Source organism: Anser anser (genome assembly GCF_964211835.1).
Source record: "Anser anser genome assembly, chromosome: 7".
NCBI lineage: Eukaryota > Metazoa > Chordata > Aves > Anseriformes > Anatidae > Anser > Anser anser.
Genome location: NC_139727.1, coordinates 26,417,239 through 26,434,873, shown reverse-complemented (window position 1 = coordinate 26,434,873; position 17,635 = coordinate 26,417,239). Strand labels below are relative to the sequence as shown.

The window sequence follows — 17,635 nt, the reverse complement described above, 5'->3', positions numbered from 1 at the left end:
GATAAGCTGTCAACTCTGATGCCATTTGGGTCATTGTGATTATGTGGAGTTGAGAGTTCATCATCAAAACATGCCTTTTGAATGCTGTAGTGTCATAAATGTCAAACTAATGAAACCATTTAAGTCTGTGACTGATGTAGAGAGCCGCCTCGATTTCAGAAATGAACATTAACCAGTGAACAACACCAATGAATCATCTGGTCTTTTCTTTAAAATATCCACTTCCACTGCATATAGGTTTTTCCCCCTATTCTTTTTCTTCTAGAGTCTCAAGAAAAACTACTAGTTGCTTCAGTATAAATGACCAAGGGTTCTTGATTAGTGAAACATATAAAGTAGACATTTACTGTCTGAGTTTCCTGTATTTGGGCATAAATAAAAGATAGTCTTAAAACACACACACACACAAAAACCCAAACCATAACAACCTCATGGATGCAAATAATTTAGTTTGATTTCAATAATCTTTCATAGTTAAATAAATAAATAAATAAATCTCATTCATAAATATACTGATGGAATAATTACAGATTTTAGTGAAAACCAAGTGTCAAGTGATTAGAAGGTAATAGATTGCCTCTGTACTAAAGTACTGCTGGAAACTTGTGAAGAAATATCTACTATATTTTACACTTTTTTTATTTTTGTTAGATGCTACTGTTTTTCATATAATCAGAAAGAAACATTAAGCAGATCAAAAAGCTCAAAAAGTCAATTTAAGTGACTGGATTTATTTTTTTAAAGAATTTCCTAAAAAATAACTTTTTATTGGTTAAGGTATACAGCGTGCTTCCTGAATTTCACTCTTGTTCCTGGTTTATAGACTCCCAGAAATTTAGGAGAAAGTGCAAAACCTGGGATATATGAATCATATGGGAAAGACAGCATGCAAATAAATGGACTAAAAGATAAACATTACAGTTTGAACGGCATGGTTAAATATTTATTCTTTAATTATTAAAACATTCTACCAAGCTGAAAAGTTGACTCTCACTACTTTATAAATTTTTCAAGGTGGCTATAAAACTATTAGCAGTAATGAAGCATGAGTAAAATGATTGATTTTGCCAATCACTGGGAATGTACCAGACCTTGTGTTATGTAACATGCATCACAGGTCATCTGTAGATTTCATTAATCATATACAACCCATTCATTCACAGGGAAATATGATGAATTACTGTCTGTGGAAGCCTAACATTAACCTCACTAACTTCATGGAAGTGCAGGATATGTTGTAAGCTTTATTTATTTATTTATTTATTTTCCTTTTAAACATGTCAGAAACTGTAATCTGTAATCCAGCATGACACTTTAATCCATGTAAGCAGATATTTACATTCCATGGAGCCCCACTGATTTGAGTGACTGACGCTTACCCTTGTCCAATTACAGTATAGTTTTCTTACTGTTGATATGATGATACAATTGTGTATATATAAATAACAGAGTAGGGAATTCATTTCACCTAATTTCAGCATACTAAAATTTGGGCCAGAAATCAAACCACAGAAAGTGAAGAGAATGCACTTCTCCTTGGATTATTGAATATAGGTAACCGTCCTGCTCTAGCAGTCATGTTATATAAAATGGATCAAAAGCAATCCTAAAAATAGTTAGTTTGGGCTTCAGCTAATCTTCTTTTGGCAAGCTGTTCAGAATTTCTCTTCAGTCGTGGCTAGAGACTGCCCATTGACACTGCAACTATTTATTCCTATGCTAATAGTGTCCGATACTGTAAAATCCTCCCCTCTTCTAGTGTTTTTGATTATTACAGCATGATTATTGTTGTATTTATAGACAGCAATGTTATCTCTGCATTTTATTAGGCAAAACAGACAAAGATCAAACCTTCTAATCTGTTCTCATGAAACAGGATCTTTGTTTCCTTGACTATCTTCAGGATAACCTTAAACACTGATGACAAGAACCTTTGACTTTTTCTAGAGGATGTCTCATGAGAGGCGTATGTGTCACTGTAGGTGACAAATCATTTACTGCTTGTCCAAAAAAAAAATAAAAAATTGTGCTGGTGATGTCCTGAAACTACTACCTTATAGTGCTGTGTTGTCTTGTCATCCTTACACTTTATGTCTTTCTGCTTTACTGCCTTTAACTTTTTTGTTTGTCTCTTTTCTTTTGCTTAAGACTTCTGCAATTTGGGTAAAGATTTTTTGTTTGTTTTTGCAAAGTGCTGAGTACAATATAGGTATTCCCATTCAGCCCTATGGTGATAATTATGGTAATAATATCAGCAACCTGAACATACGCAATTTCATACTCTTAATATATGCCATAAAATTGGCAAATTTTTTTTCTTTTTTTTTTTTCCCCTCCATCTAATGGCACTGTGGAGTTACCACAAGCAATAGCTGTGAGTCAATACAATTACATGCCGTCTGAACCTCTGTAGTACTTAGCTCGCACTTTAATGGACATTTCATTTTCCATAGACTTTAGATAACTAATCCATTCCAATCTCTGTCTGCAGTCAGAACATACTACAGAAAAGAAAAAAAAAAGTCTATAGGTCTACAGTCTGAAAGATATGTACCTCCTTTTTTACTGTATTGAAAAATAAAAGTGATTTCACTGGCATGTGTTGCAGGGTCATTTCTTAATGTGAACAAACCCAGTCTCATTGCAAGGACTGGAAAAGGACCTCCTTTGCACTCAGACTTGCTTTTCTGAAAGATCCGCATGCTCTGAGACCATTTGTTTCCACATGTAAATAAAAGGGGGCTCCAGACCTACACGTGTAAGTATTAGCTTTATCTTATCACCACAACCATTTTTAGATTGTTGGTGAAAGACATTGCCTCCGGTAATCACTCATGCAGTAGAATGCACATTATATTGCCAACTGACATTTAACAGCATCTAATATGCATTCAGCCACTACTGGAAAAATTTTATGTAACACATTTTAGATTGTGATTTAATGTACAGATTACAGCAGAGATATGCAGTGTACTGAACAGCAATCGCCACAGCAATTACATTCACTTTAGGAAGAAAATGGTGATATTTGCCTACATTCTTGAGCAGAAGAAGTGATCACATCTAGGATAACAGCTGAACCTACAACACTATCTTTTAACCTTGTCTATATACAGATTTAGTAACCATTGCAGAAAATCACAGTTCCTATCCAAACTCATTTCAAGTTTAATGTTATAGAAACTTTTGACTAACTCACTCACACAAACCCACCCACCCACTAGTACCACAACTAAAGTGAGAAGGAATCCCAGGCCAAAAAGTTCGAGAAAGTATTTATTTGTAATAAACCAGATATGCCTTTCTTAAACAAACAGACCAATGTAATTAATGGATTCACCTGAGATTCAGCTTGCTTGGATTTTGAGCTGAGACTATTCAAAGCACTCCAGGGGCTTTACATGGATATTGGTTATTGAAATTAAATCCCTTGGACTACTTTGAAAACTCTCAGCTTTGAATTCCTGCAGCCCACATGGGCAGCAGACTGCTTTCAATTACAAGCAGACATATGTGTCAGGCAATGCAGGTGACAGGAATACTGCAGACAAAAAATAATCATTTATGATACTAATGAGTTAAGAGCTACTGGGCCAATGGACTGTATGATAAAATTGGACAATTAGAAAGTGAAGATGTAGCTGGAAATATGATGTCTGATCCTCCTTTCAATGAAAAATCTCTCATGAGACTTAGTTACGTATATTGTGCTGCCCCCTTAAGGGATTTTCTTAAGAAATATCTTGAAATTCTGAAGTTTTATATACTTAAATGTAATACCTACTCTTTCTACTTTTTTTTTTTTCCTGTTATGCTTAACAATATACAAGGCACAATTCTCTGTATTTACTTCAGCTTTTTTTCATGGAATTATTGAATCAGAAAAAAATCAGTATCAAAATGTATCAGGTCTAATGCAATAGTTTTAATTTTGTTTTCTTTTAAGTTAACTAAAAATTAGTACTCCATTCAGTTAGATGTAGTTTGACTGTATAACTTTACAACTAAATTTTTTATAGCTTTGATAAGGAGCACACATGCATAAGGCTCCTATTAAAAAGTACAAAACCACACATGATCATAAGTTATCACACAACCATAATACTGCACCCTTGTAATAAAAATAAGGTTTTAAATAATTATCTCCATATATTCTGCAAACCCAATAATTCTCTGCTGTTAACCATGATAGCTTGATTTAACCTCATTCCTACATTATTGCATGAGCCTGCTACAGTAGTATGCAGGACATGTCCTGTGCCATACCGGACAGCTGAAAGGAATTCATCATTTTAGGAAATTAATCTCAGGTGCATTAGGCTGAAGTCTGATTCGGAGGGCAGGGAAAGGAGCTTTTATTAGGAAAGAACCAGGGTTAAGGAAGCTCTTGGGCCATTGATGGTATACTGCATAATGATGAGTTACACAACTGAAGTGGTGAGTTTGCTTCCTGTATTTCTGCTATTGCCAGTTTTATCCATTCTATTATCTGTGTGGTTTTTTTTTTTAATTATTATTATTTTTTATTACTTCCATTAGTAGGTGAAAAACGAACTCCTCAAAAATCTTTCAATATACCTTTATGAGGGGATGATGGAATAACATTTCTTAATAGTCTTTGAGGAGAACAGTTAACATACAGGAAATAGTGGCAAACTAAAATGTTTTCACGAGTAAAACACTTTCTCTAGTGTCTCAGTATCATTTTGTTTCCTACTGTTTTAGCTAGATGTTATTAACTTTCTGTTGTTTTTAATGCAGATTTTTATTCTAAACTCGAAAAGAAATACATAGAAGTAGAAATGTCATTTATTCTTGTACCTACAGTCTGAGAGTGTAAACTCTGAGGCTTGAATGTCTGACGTTTGATTCCTGTCTTTTTTGGCACAGAATGTAAGTTGCATATAGGTTTTAATATAATGGCAAATTAAACACTGTATTTGCTTCCTTGTTGATGAGAGAAAGTTTTAAAGAAATTTTGGGGGTAGGGGGATGTCCTGTGTGAAGGAAATATTTTATAACTATCCATGAAGAGTTAAACAAAGTAACTCCTTCTGCTTTATTGGGTTTGGAGGTATCTTATTTTGTTGTTGTTTTTTTCTTCCACAATTAGAGTTTGGGCTCCTCTAGAAATCTTTTTCAGAAATATTTGAGTTAGAAATTTGGAGTAAAGGGGATGCAAAAACATCAAAGACAAAAACACAGTTTTGGAACTTAGATGATGAATGTGGTGATGCTCACGTAAACCCACTCCAAATTCAAACCTTGTTGATGATTTTTTTTTCCTCAGCGAGGGAACATGGCCAGGAAAAGCAAACAAGAACTGCCCCTTACGTTAACTGTGGCATTTCTGAAGCATTTTAGAAATGCTGTCATTATTATAAAGGTTTCTGAAGAGAGGCCTACAGAAAAGGTGGTGAGAAGGGCTGGTATGGAAAACTCAGATGCAGAGTAGTTAGAACCAGCCTTTCCTCAGAACTACAGTTTCAAAGATAAATTGGTATGGCTGTCTCCTCTCCAGAGGCCTGTAGTTTATCCAGTAGAAGAGGTTTGTATTATTTTTCACTTACTGATTTTTCACTTACTAGAATAAAACTCCAGTGACAATAAAACTAGTGACAATGACAATCAGATTATGGCTTTTCTTTGACATCCTGTCAAAAGGCTGGCTTCTTGGAAGATCATGGCCAGCTGAGTAGCAGGGAGAGGTATGTCCATGGCAGAGCCAACTTGGCAACCTAATTGACCAGCAGTGGTGTTCCTCACTTCAATAAGAGCTTCTTTCCCTCAGGGAAAGTGGGTTGTTTTGACATCTGACTCTATCTTCCATCTTTTCCTTCTTCAAGTAATCTAACCAGATGTTTATATCACAAGAAGTCTGACCTGCTCGGTCCTGCTTTCATTCCTGCAATGAAATGTGTAAAATCTCCCAGTACAGTGATGTATGTTACTACTGTATGAGGGCCCAGAACCAGCTGAACCAACACAGAGCCTTTTCAAAGAGTAGCAATTTTATCTTTGAAGTCTTTATAAAAATGACAGACTCCATTTTTTTGCCCCTATTGCTTCTTGCAGACCTTCTAGCTCTTTCCCTGGGGATTTCTCTGATTCCACTACAGACCAGTTGGGGTCTTACAACTGAGATCCTTCCAGGAACAGAGAACGGGCTGATTGGGACTCTCAGATGCACTAGTAGAAAGAGAGAGGCATTAGGTTCCTATAATCTACAGATTTTCTAGAAAGTAAATGACTATTTCTTGACTAAATACTGGTAAGACTAAAATCTGTCTTCTTGACTTCTTCCCTTTCTTCTCCCAAAGAAAAAGTAACATTAAATATAGCTCAGTTAGGCATCCTCACTTCTATGACATACCAAATGCAAAAATTTCTGGAATAGTTTTACATTGGCAATAGCACAAACTTTTGGTCTCCATCTTCAAATTGACTGGTTTATTTCATAATTTCTCATTCTCATTACCTTTGGGAGTCTATACTTGCTTAGCCTTTAGCTAAATGAATTCATCTATTAGTGTCTCTTGAGATATTAACTCATTCTGAATAAAGAAATATTAACTAACTTTGTGGCCTGCAGCTTATCTGAATTTACTTGCTGTCTTTGGTATCTCATAAATGGTGTTAGAGTGATTAAGTAAAACCTTCAAAGTAAAAGAGTAAATGGCTATTCACCATTTTTTTTTCCTGAATAAAATGTACTATGAACAAAAATAATATTGGTATCACACACTGCAACTGCTCGAGTTCACATCAGCTGCTTCTCAGCTTAGTCTTGTTTTCAATACTAAATCTGATTTCCTTCCTCTCCCCCACCCACCCATTCACATTCCTTTCTACTTCAGTTCTGGAATGTGTGGTCTGTGGCCAGCTGACAACTTTTTTTTTAAATAAATTTGAGGATATTTAAACAAGGCATTTTAAAGATATATGGGTCATGAGCAGGGAGATCTGTAGCAGGCAGTAGCAGAATGTTTGAATGGTTTCTCTTCCCCACCCTGTATTTCCCACCTATGTTTTAGTAATGAAACTGGCTGTTGTTGACATTTCAAAGTGCTTTAACAACTTCAGCTAATCAGTAGTGCTAGAGATAAATACCAGATATATGTATACAGTGCATTGGAACAGACACACAGCTCTAATAAAGTTTGCTTAATATTAGTCCAAGTATATTAATTTTTCAGATATCTTACACCTGTATCTATAAGTTTTATTCTACTACTGCTTAACTTAATACCAGCTGAAATCATTTACAAATTTGCTTTATTTCTTGGAAAGTTGAAGTTTTTGTGACTGAGGGCCAAAAGGGACTAACCACTGTATGACAGAAGGAAACTGGTAGCTCCCAGGAAGACATCCTTTGCAAATGATCTAGGATTTCCATCAGAATATAATGCAAATACAGGATCAAAGTTAAGTAATGACATTTTTTCCACTACAGGACAAGTAGTGGAAATTTGTCATGTCTCCCTCCTGCACAACCCCGCCCCCCCCCCCCCCCCCCCCCAATATATTAACCTCAATCTTACAACTTGTATAGGAAGACCTATTGACATACAATAATCTGGCCTGCCTCAATCCCCCTGAAAATGTATAGCTCAGTATCAGAAAAGTCCTAAACTTCCAAAAATTGCTACCAGAAATCTTGATCCTACTGCTGAGATCAAGGAGAACTTTGACACACAAACAGGAGGGATTAGTCTTAAAATCACTAAGCATGTAGTATGAATAATAACTCCTTCATATCTTTTTTGTGAGTAAATTGCAAAGAACTTTATAAAAACAGACATCTGTAGGTGAACTAAATCACAGATATGGAAGGCTACGTGGCAAGACTTCCTAGTAAGCCAGGAACAAAGAGTAGGTCTCTTAAGTCCTGCAGTGGTTCTCAATGTATTCAACTGTAAAATATCTGAATGTGTCCCCCTTGAATTACTTTGCAAAGAATTAACAAAGTAAAGCAATTCCATCTTTCATCCTACATTTCTTTAACAAGTACCTTAACCTATTTGAAGAAGGGTTAATGCGGAAGTTCATACATCTAAATTGGCCAATTATTTCTAAAAAATTAATGCACAACATCACATGTTTGAAGCTATGGTGTTTACAGAGTGTTATAGTTCCTATGTTTATTATATCTGATGTGTTAATGTGTTAGTGTTAATAGTCCACTTTGGAAAATTGACGCTGGTCTGATACAACTTCATATGCATTCTGTAGGTGATACAGAAAATAGGGAAAAAGTTGGAGAAGTCATCCTATTCAGAGCATTTCAGGTTTCTCCGTTATTCTTTATATTCATTAACTGCAGCTGATCAGCAGTCCTAAACTTCTTTTGGAATAAAATTTATTTATCTTACGCTAAGAGTTAAACAACTTTTGGGTGGAACGACAAAGCTTTTCCTCATGACCTCCAGCACAAATTCAAGGAAGCATAATGCTAGTAGATATAATAGGGAAGAGTAATGTGAACTGAAATTACAATGGTGAGATTTTGATCTTGCAGCTGTTTGGCAGAATCTTGATTTGTGTTTCTGTAACAGGTTACTCTACTAAATATATACACACACACGCACTTATGTACAAGAAAAAATTAGATCTTCTAAAATAACTATTCTGAATGTAGTTTACTGCTAAGATCTGTGTGTGACTAGGGGACGTGATGGAGTACCTTTAATAAGAAGGTACTTACCAGTACAGTAAAAACAGGGGAAAGACATCTAAACAAGTGAGGGGCAGCAGGAATCTGGTTTATCTGACCAGACATAGTACTGATGAAGTCACTGTGGATGTCACTATGGGAGAAAACATGTCAGAGTTCCATTGCATTTGTGATTTTGATATTTAAGTCTTCAGTGAGACTGTTTTATTATAGCTTGTGTATTATAAATATTTTATTTCTTCAGACCAATTTAGGTGTTCAGAAATCATTCATTTTGGTGAGAATGAGCAAGTGAGCAAAAAGGGCTTCCTGCTCACTTCTAGACTTATTCCTTGTTGTAAATGGAGTGACACGGAGTGTTTATTTTAATTCCCATTGTGGGTTCTGTGAGCACTCATCTCCATTTGCTTCTCTGTATGTCATTGCATGGGCTTTTTTCCTCTATTCCGTCAAAGAAATTTCTGGCAACCAGCAGAATGCCAGGCTGCCTTGGGACATCAGACAGATAGAATCTTAATGTTGATGAGTAGATTTTAAATACTCTGAGGCTGAGAGTTAACTCCTAGGCAACCCTGTATAGAAATTGCTACAAACAAGAGCATCAGATGTCTCCAGCTTCTACAGCCACCCTGTAGGATTTTCATACTCAAAACCAAAGCTTCAATTATATTGATGATTTTTTGCAAGTATTTGTTATACATTTTTTTATGCAAGACCATTATTTTAAAATAACACAAAACCAAATTTTGTTCAAATCATATGAGATAAGATAAAAATTCATCATATTATGCAAAACAAAGGGGAAAAGCTTTTATTTTTTTTCCATGGATGTTTTCTTCTAAATGGTCACAGAAGATATAAAATTGAGAAGTAACCCTTATTCACCATTCTTGCTGTGTTTATTCTTGTTATTATAATTGTACTTCAGGAGCATTCAGGAAATATGTGCAAGTTTTAAAATGTATACCTCCTATTTTATTTCACTGATGTCCAAGATGAGTGCTGCAGTAATCTTACTGTGCTCTTTAATCCATTCTGAAGTGGCACGAGGAAACATACCCTTGACCTTCTACAAAACTGTGTTAATTTTTGAGCTTCCTTTTGTAGACTTAGAGAAAATTCTTAGATGTGCTGGATGTTTTGATTCATGATGGCAAACAGGCTGAGAAGGAGCCAGGAGGACAACTCTATGGTGCTGTTATACTGTCTGCATGCCAATGCAACTCTGCTGAAGCACCAGGAATCCTACTGGGGCTGCGTTGCCTTTGCCAGTAAGGACCCTACCTTTCAACTTATCACTCCTTGAAGAGTCTCCCTGTTCTAGAATTCATTGCATATCAGGGTCTTGGTATATCAGCAAAAGCACCACTGATGATTAAATGAAAAGAAAAAGTGGTTGGTTGGGAAAGGAAAGTAACACAGAGCGAGATTTTTTTTTTTTTACTTTCAGAAATGATTGAGTGACACAAATGTCCTGTGGAAAGATGTGACAGACTTTTACACTCCCCTTGTAAAGATTTTAAGCTTGTTCAATTGATGTTCTGCATTACCATGAAATGTCGGAACATATTGTGGAAAGGATAGTGGGTTGGCTAAAACTGTTAATGATGGAACTGTACAGACACAAGTTATAATTTGGGGGACAGAATTTTGATAACACTTCCATTTCATTGCTAGAAATGCTCGTTGTCCAAGAGGAGAAATAATACTTTTAAGTTTTATCCTTCAAAAACAAATCTACCCTTTTTCCAATATAAAAATAGTCAAGAAAATTGGCTTCAAAACACATTCTTAATGCTTAAACCATTCTCTATAATATGCAAGTACTTAGACTGATTGGGGGAAGTGGAGATTAAAGGAAGAGATAATTAATAAGCATTATTTTAAGTTCAGCAGTTATTTTAACATAGCTCAGCTGTACAGCCATCTAAAAGTTTTACAATCTCCGACAATGTTTGAACATTTTCACGATCAGTGTTCACAGCCAGTCATTAGTTTATCATAGGCATCCAATAGTTTTAAATGGCAAACAAATCTGTTCTTTATCTAGCATGGACCGATAAGAAAATATTGTTTGCCTCCCTCATTCGAAGCAGCTTGGATCATTTAGCTTATTTTAGAGCACATTACTGAAAGCCAGGAGAAGCAACACTTTGAATGAACCAGTGATGGTAGCAGCATTCCTTCAAACACCCTGTGAGATATGAAAGGTTGCACCTTCCCGGCAAAGGAACTGAACACTGCAGCAAAGCTACAAGATTGCAGCTGACCCTCTCTACAGTGGCTCAAATTGAGATTGAGTTTATCTGATGCTTTTGCAGTGGCAGTGTCCTTGTCTCTAAAACTGAAAATACAAGAAAGCTGTCATGTGACTTTCATGCTTCTGTATAATGTCTTCTTCAAATTTTCTCTGAAGCATCAAGTTTAGGTCTCAACTAAGCAGATTTTTTTTTTCCTGGCACTTCCTACAAAAAAATATAATTTTTTTTGGAAAGGCACTCACCACAGGTTCACACAACTCATCATAAGACATCACCAGGCCTTGTATTTCTACCTTGTATGGGCTAAATTTACTTGTGCTCAGAGTTATTTATACTGTGGACCTTTTGGAATGACATCATGAAATGGTTTCTGAAAACCTTACTTCCAGAGCCTGAAGAAATAGCAACTGGGTGATGCTGCTAATGAGCCTTAATAGAACTGAGCATTTTTAACAAAAGATAGCTAGGAGGTTTCTTTCCTATAATGGAAGAAAACATTGAACACTACTATTTTACTTAAAGTGAAATACAGGATTAAATCAATCTGGCAGCCATGCTAAGGATTTACTGTGTTGTGGTAACAACTTAAAAAAAGGTTCAGGCTGTAAAATATCATTAAAATTGGGATTAATCAGGATTAACACACTTTGGGGGGTGGGGAATGCATTATTAATACTCCTTGTTGCCTTCACAGATTTAAGCTCTGAGTTTCACATGAAAATAAATACCTTCTGAATCCCTGTAAGTTTCAACATATACACACTTTATTGATCTGATATAGACATCCTCTTTGCAACAGCATCATTTAAAACAAGTTCGTTTACCAAATCAGTACATCCTTGGGTTATTTTGGGTTTGTTTTTAATTTGCTTGTCCCCTGACCCTCCTGCTTATTTCCTCTGTCAATAGCTATTCCTAGCTCACAAATGCGCTCTGAACACAGAGGAACTCTGCAGTTAGCCCTGATTTCAGAAGTGTAAATCTATGATAATAAGTCTCCTGAAGTTAAGAAAGACTAGATGTTAAGCTTTTTTTTTTTCTGGTGGCCAGTAGTAATAGTGGTTTGATATAATATATACAAATGAGAGGAATATTTTTCTGGTAAATATACTTTTTTGCTTTTCCTGTTTCCTTGTTACACAGTTGGAAGCAGGAAGCTCTTTCTGAGTTTTGAGCTGTGGTAGTCCAAAGGATATCCTTGTCTCTCTCCACCTCTATAAATAAAATTAGACAAGTTTTACCCTGCCTCTAAAAATCAGTACGTGCGACTTCTAGGTCGTTTACAAGAAGACGGTGATGCTTGTAAGTATTTGATCCATTTGCAACAAAATAGAATTGAAATACTACCCAATCATATTTTGTGGGATCTCAGACAGATATTAGACCCCCCCCCCCCCCCCCCCCCGAAACACATGTGCATACCCACATACACTGAGTCTGGATGTCTGATTATTTACTTCAGTTACCTAACTCTACCTGCAAGGGAAATATAATAAAGATTTCGGTTAAAAAGTGAAAACTTGCTTTTATTTCATAGTTGAACAATTCTAGGTCCTCTTTCTTTTTCTCTTCCACTTGGAAAATTTTCCAGTACATATATCTTAATATAATCTATTATTTGTATGGGTAGGATGATCTGAAATAACATTTGCCTACCTTGTTCACTAAAGCACAATGAAGTTCCTTTACCGTAGTCTAAATTTGGTTTAAGCTTTCAGTTTTTTATGGAATTTCTTTCTAGAACATCTGCTTAATTACTCAGACCAGTTTGCTACAAGTCTGCACCAAAGTGAACGGAAATATGTGGTTTCAAGGAGGAGTGGTATCAGCTCGGGTGTAACTGCTTGAACACCAGGTTCCCAGTTCCTACAGGAAAATGTTGGAGTGGTCAGATAGGAGTCACAAGAATGGGGGGAGGATGTCAGACTTTAATATTAGACTCAAGAGGTTCAATTTACTCGATTATGCATAGGCTAAAGGTACTTTTTTCAATCCCTAAGAAATAAGGTCTTGACAATGGATACCTCTCAACTGATTAATTAAAAGTAGAATAAAATTTAATGTGAAGATTTTCTAGAAACGAAAATTAACTTTTACAATGATTTACTTAAGAGACTAGTAGGTTTTTCCATTACTGGAAGTGTAAAAATCAAAGTTGAATATATATATTTTTTTCTCAAAGTCATTTGGATTTTATTGCTACTTAAAACATAATTCAGGAAACTCCTATTGTTTTTCTTATGCAGGAGATCAGGCTGTCAGCACCAGTGGAATCCCTGATTACTAATAAATGTTATGCTATTTGAGCAAGATTTAGTGGGTGAAAGCCTGGCTATGCTGAGTTCAGTGGAAATACTGTCACTAATTTAAATTATACCACAATTTAGCAATATTTTATTTGTCTGGGCGATCTAAATACCCAGCAGTAATTCTGGATTATGAATTAGGATTATGAGTTGATTTGAAATATTGGTGGGGTCATGATATGAAAGCAAGTTTTTACTCCTCTGCAAACAGGGAAGCTGGAGGCTGTGTTCAGCCATGCTGCTGGCCATGGTTCACAAGCTGTACATGATCCAGAACATCCACTTGGGGCTTGTGAGACAGGAAGCATGAACGGCAGCATCAGCAGATGGAGGTGTCTGATTTTTGCAGCGTCTCTGGAAATTCAGAGCTTGTGTATTACCTCAACAGAGTAGCAGTTCCCAAGCACAATGGTACTAGAGGGTGCCACAGGCTGGAAATTTCTGCAGTAAAATTTTCCAGCATTCTTCCTGTTGAAGAGTGATGTTACCTTCCCAGTCAGCATAGACAAGGCTGATCAAGGTCCATCAACGCTGCAGAGTGTGGTCACCTACTGGGATAAGATTGAGGAAGAGATCTCTAAATAAAAGATCACTAATTTAGGCCTTGGACTTTGACTTTCCTACCTGTAGTAAAGGTTGATTTTGCTTATCTTCCCTGGTCAAGCTGTAGCTACAAAAGTAGAGATGAGTTCAGAAATTCCATTTGCAATGTCTTTTACAAAGTGATAGACATGTTCATAGGGAAGAAAAAAGGACCAAGGAAATTAATATATTCAGAAGAAATTTGTGTTCACAGATGGGCTAGTAATCATTCAAACAAAACAGCCATCCTTAACTATTCACCCCCTCTATTTTCAACCTGCTGCCCAGAAATATCAGGAGGAATGCAAAAACTTCCATTGCCCCCTTATTTGGACAACCTCATTGTCCCAGGCAGATGCATTCACTCACTTGCTCTTAATTTTTATGAAAGACTCAGAATATTCTCCCTGTCTGTGACAAAAAGGGAGTAATCGTTCCAGAGTGAAACAGCCTCATTCCTGTGATCATCCTTTTTCCATCAGATCTGTAATGCTCCACCATCTGACAGGCTTTCCCTAAATATCCCAGTCAGGCATCAGTTTTTCCTTCGCTTTGGACTTTCACCAGGGAGATTTTGCCTTGCCATGAAGTTACAAGGGAGGAGAAGGAAGAGCTGGGAACCCTCAAACCATCACCAGTATGAAGAATAAGCATCTCCTGCATCCTTTGTTGTGTCGCGTTGTTGTCATCTTACCCGCCCCCCCCCCCCCCCCCCCAACAAAAAAAAAAAGAGGGAGTTGTGGACCTTTATTTTCAGCTTCAGAGCATGTAAAGTGATTCTGCTCCTACATAGCTTTGGGGAAAAAAAAAAAGCTGCTACTGAAAGGCACCAGCTTTATTTGGTGTCCCTTGTGTCAGGCATTGTAAAAACACATTCTAAGAATGGTTTTCCCTAAAGAGTTTTAAGGCAAACAGAAGAAAATTGGAAGAATGCAGAACTGAGACATGTGGTATCATCCACCCCCATTCACATTGGGAAACTGATTTAGCTTAGTGGCTCTTCTACTTTTTGATTTTTTTCTATTTTTTCTATATTTTTCCAGTAGGTGCCCCAAGAATTTTAATCAACAGCAGATTATCAGGAGGTTTAAGAGTACCTTTAATGTATTTCTATCCTGTTCACCAGCATATTGTCTAAAAGGTTTAAGCTCTACAATGCTGTTAGGGTTGCTAACTTCATACAGTAAAATCTGTAACACCTGTGAGGCATCCTAGCTCCCTGAGAATGGCTGTGTACCCCAGAATCAATTTTCTTGAAAAGACTGATCTGACTGATGAACCACAAAATCCAGCTGATCAGAAAGACTAGAAAAAAGATGTTTTAGCTTTTCTTTGGTGTTTTGTACCCATTTTGTCTAGTTTTGGTATCAGAAGCTTATGGAGGAAAAAGAAAAGGTGTATATCTACAAATACAAAAATCCAAACTGATAAATAGAGATGGAAAGGGATACGACAGAGTTGTGACATTTTCAGCATTTATACTAGTAGTTAAAGCAACTCATTTTGGATGCAGAAGGCTTTTTCTCTGCCTGAGGAAACCAAAACCCACCTTATACTGAACGGTTTGTTTATATAGGAAATGAAGACTGCCTCTTGTGTTAAGGTTGTGCTGCTGGGGAAAAAAAAAGAGCTCACTTTGGCTGGGCTTAAAGGCAGAGGAACAGTGTGTGTTTCTGCCCTCTCAGCTGCAGATAGACCCTGGGAATGGGGAGACCTATATTAAAGGGGGCTGGTAGTTGCTTTGTTTCCAGACTGTTGGATATAAAACTATTCTGATAATACGCATACAACTTCCTTCATATTCCTCTTTCTTCTTGCAGCAGAAGTAGCTATATCCCAAGCAAAAACAATGTTTCATCCTGTCAGGCTTGGGTGGAAAGGGGAGGAGAGGATAAAACATGAAAACAATAAAAAATGTTTATTTTTAATAGTGTCTGGCAGTAGTCAGAGTTTTTAAAACTATAAATAAACAAAGGTCATAGTCAACGATGAGAAACATATGCCATACACATGTTTTTGAAAATGTAGATAAGGAAAACAGATAACAAATAGTATTTATGTAGACAGCTCTTTCCACAAGACTCATCAAAACTTCCATTACAGTTTTCAGTAGCGCCAGAAAGCAGTTGTGTCCCTTGGCCCAGTGAAGAACGTAAAACTGAGGTGCCTGTGTCCTTTCCATTGCACTACCACTGTCCTGATGGATTTCATCTCCTCTTCTCTTTAACAGTCTGGGGACAGGGATCACTGCCTGTGGAGAAGGCATGCATGGCACGACAGGGCTCAGATCTTTGTACCAGCCTGCAGCTGCTTCTGTGACAAGTGCAGCATCTATGAAGCCTGCTCATCTGTGGAAAGCACAAAGCTACTAACCAGTGCTAAAGGTCTGGCAGAGAGGACAGTAACTAACCTTCTGATGTTTGAGAGGAGGGCAAGTTAAAGACTACCAGCAACCTAGAAGAGAAAGTTAATGTAAAGCATGGTCAGCAACCCCTCTCTCCATTGCTATGGATGGGTGCGGGGATACAGCTCCAATTATCTAAGCTATTTATGTGCACTTGCTTTTGGCAATCTTGCTTTGGAATGCTGTTTGTAAAAGGTTTCATACTTTTCTATTAAGCTTCTTAAAGGCCATTATGCATTCACAAAAATCCATATCCATCTGGTAAAGAATGTTTCCTGACTCAGTTAACACTGTATGCATACCAATTGCTACCATTCTGGAGTGTGATTCATTATTCCCAATGCACTTGCATATTAAGAGAGCACATTAGGAAACAGAGTGGGGAAACAGTACATTTTACAAGAAAATAAGGAGTTTAGTTATTCTCGGGAGTTGGAAGTCTTCATTTAAAAACCAGCCCTCACCAGGTTTTTTTGTAATAGGTTCAGTGTCTGATAGTAGTTAATATCTGTATGACACAGACTTTCACAAAAAATAATTTCAGTGATCTTTGCCAGTTATTATATTTTCCTGAATATTTTTCCTATTCCATAGTATACTTATGGTGTTTTTTTTATCCACAGATGATTAAACAGTTTAAAATTGTTTTCGCAGTGGGCTTTTTGGATATTAGATTTTCAGAATTGCAATGCAACAGCTACATTCTCAGCATCTAGTCCTGATATCTTGTGATAATGAGATTCATACATAGGCGGGATCCTTTAAAAGTGGTAATATTTTGCAAATCATCTATGCTATGCTTAACAACCATTTAGATTTGTAAATACATATGCTTTTTATTTTCCATGCCTGTAATGGTACTTAAGTGTTTTTTTCCCTTGCAGACATTTGCTGTTGTTTCTGTACATAATACTGTAGTTACACAGTACTTTGATTTAATGCCAAAGGTTTTCCTTTCTAAAAGAACCAAGATGAATGATATAAAAGAACATAATATCTCTTAAACAGAGGAGTGAACTACTGTGGAGGTGATGGTTTATTCCTGGTGTTTTTGCAGGAGGAGAGCAAGGCAACACTCCAGTTCTCCAAGAAAAAACAAAGTATAAAAGCAAACTCGAGAATTACTGACAAACCTAAAAGATATTTCAAATGGTGGGAAGATGGCATCCAGCTGATATAAGAGAAGGTAAGTTTCAAAACCACCTTTGCACTGAGGAAGAGAACTGTTTTGAGGAAAATGCAAGCTCTCCAAAGGGACTCAAATAAGATGGTATGTCATAGTGACTGACACAATTTCAAGTGGCTTGAAGTGAGAAATAATATGAAAACGGGAATATGCAGACAGAAAATAATAGATGTGGCTTTCTGCTTGTAAAGCAAGAGGGACATAAATTTATTTTGACAAAAG

The 17,635-nt window shown here is 36.6% G+C and overlaps 1 long non-coding RNA gene across 1 annotated transcript; it reads left to right on the top strand.

Annotated features, from left to right (window-relative positions):
- The first annotated feature begins 4,371 nt into the window (after positions 1-4,371).
- LOC310902166 lies at positions 4,372-15,686 on the top strand. Its single transcript, XR_014586532.1, has 2 exons — positions 4,372-4,437; positions 13,453-15,686. It is a non-coding gene; the product is annotated as an uncharacterized lncRNA (long non-coding RNA).
- The last annotated feature ends 1,949 nt before the right edge of the window (positions 15,687-17,635 follow it).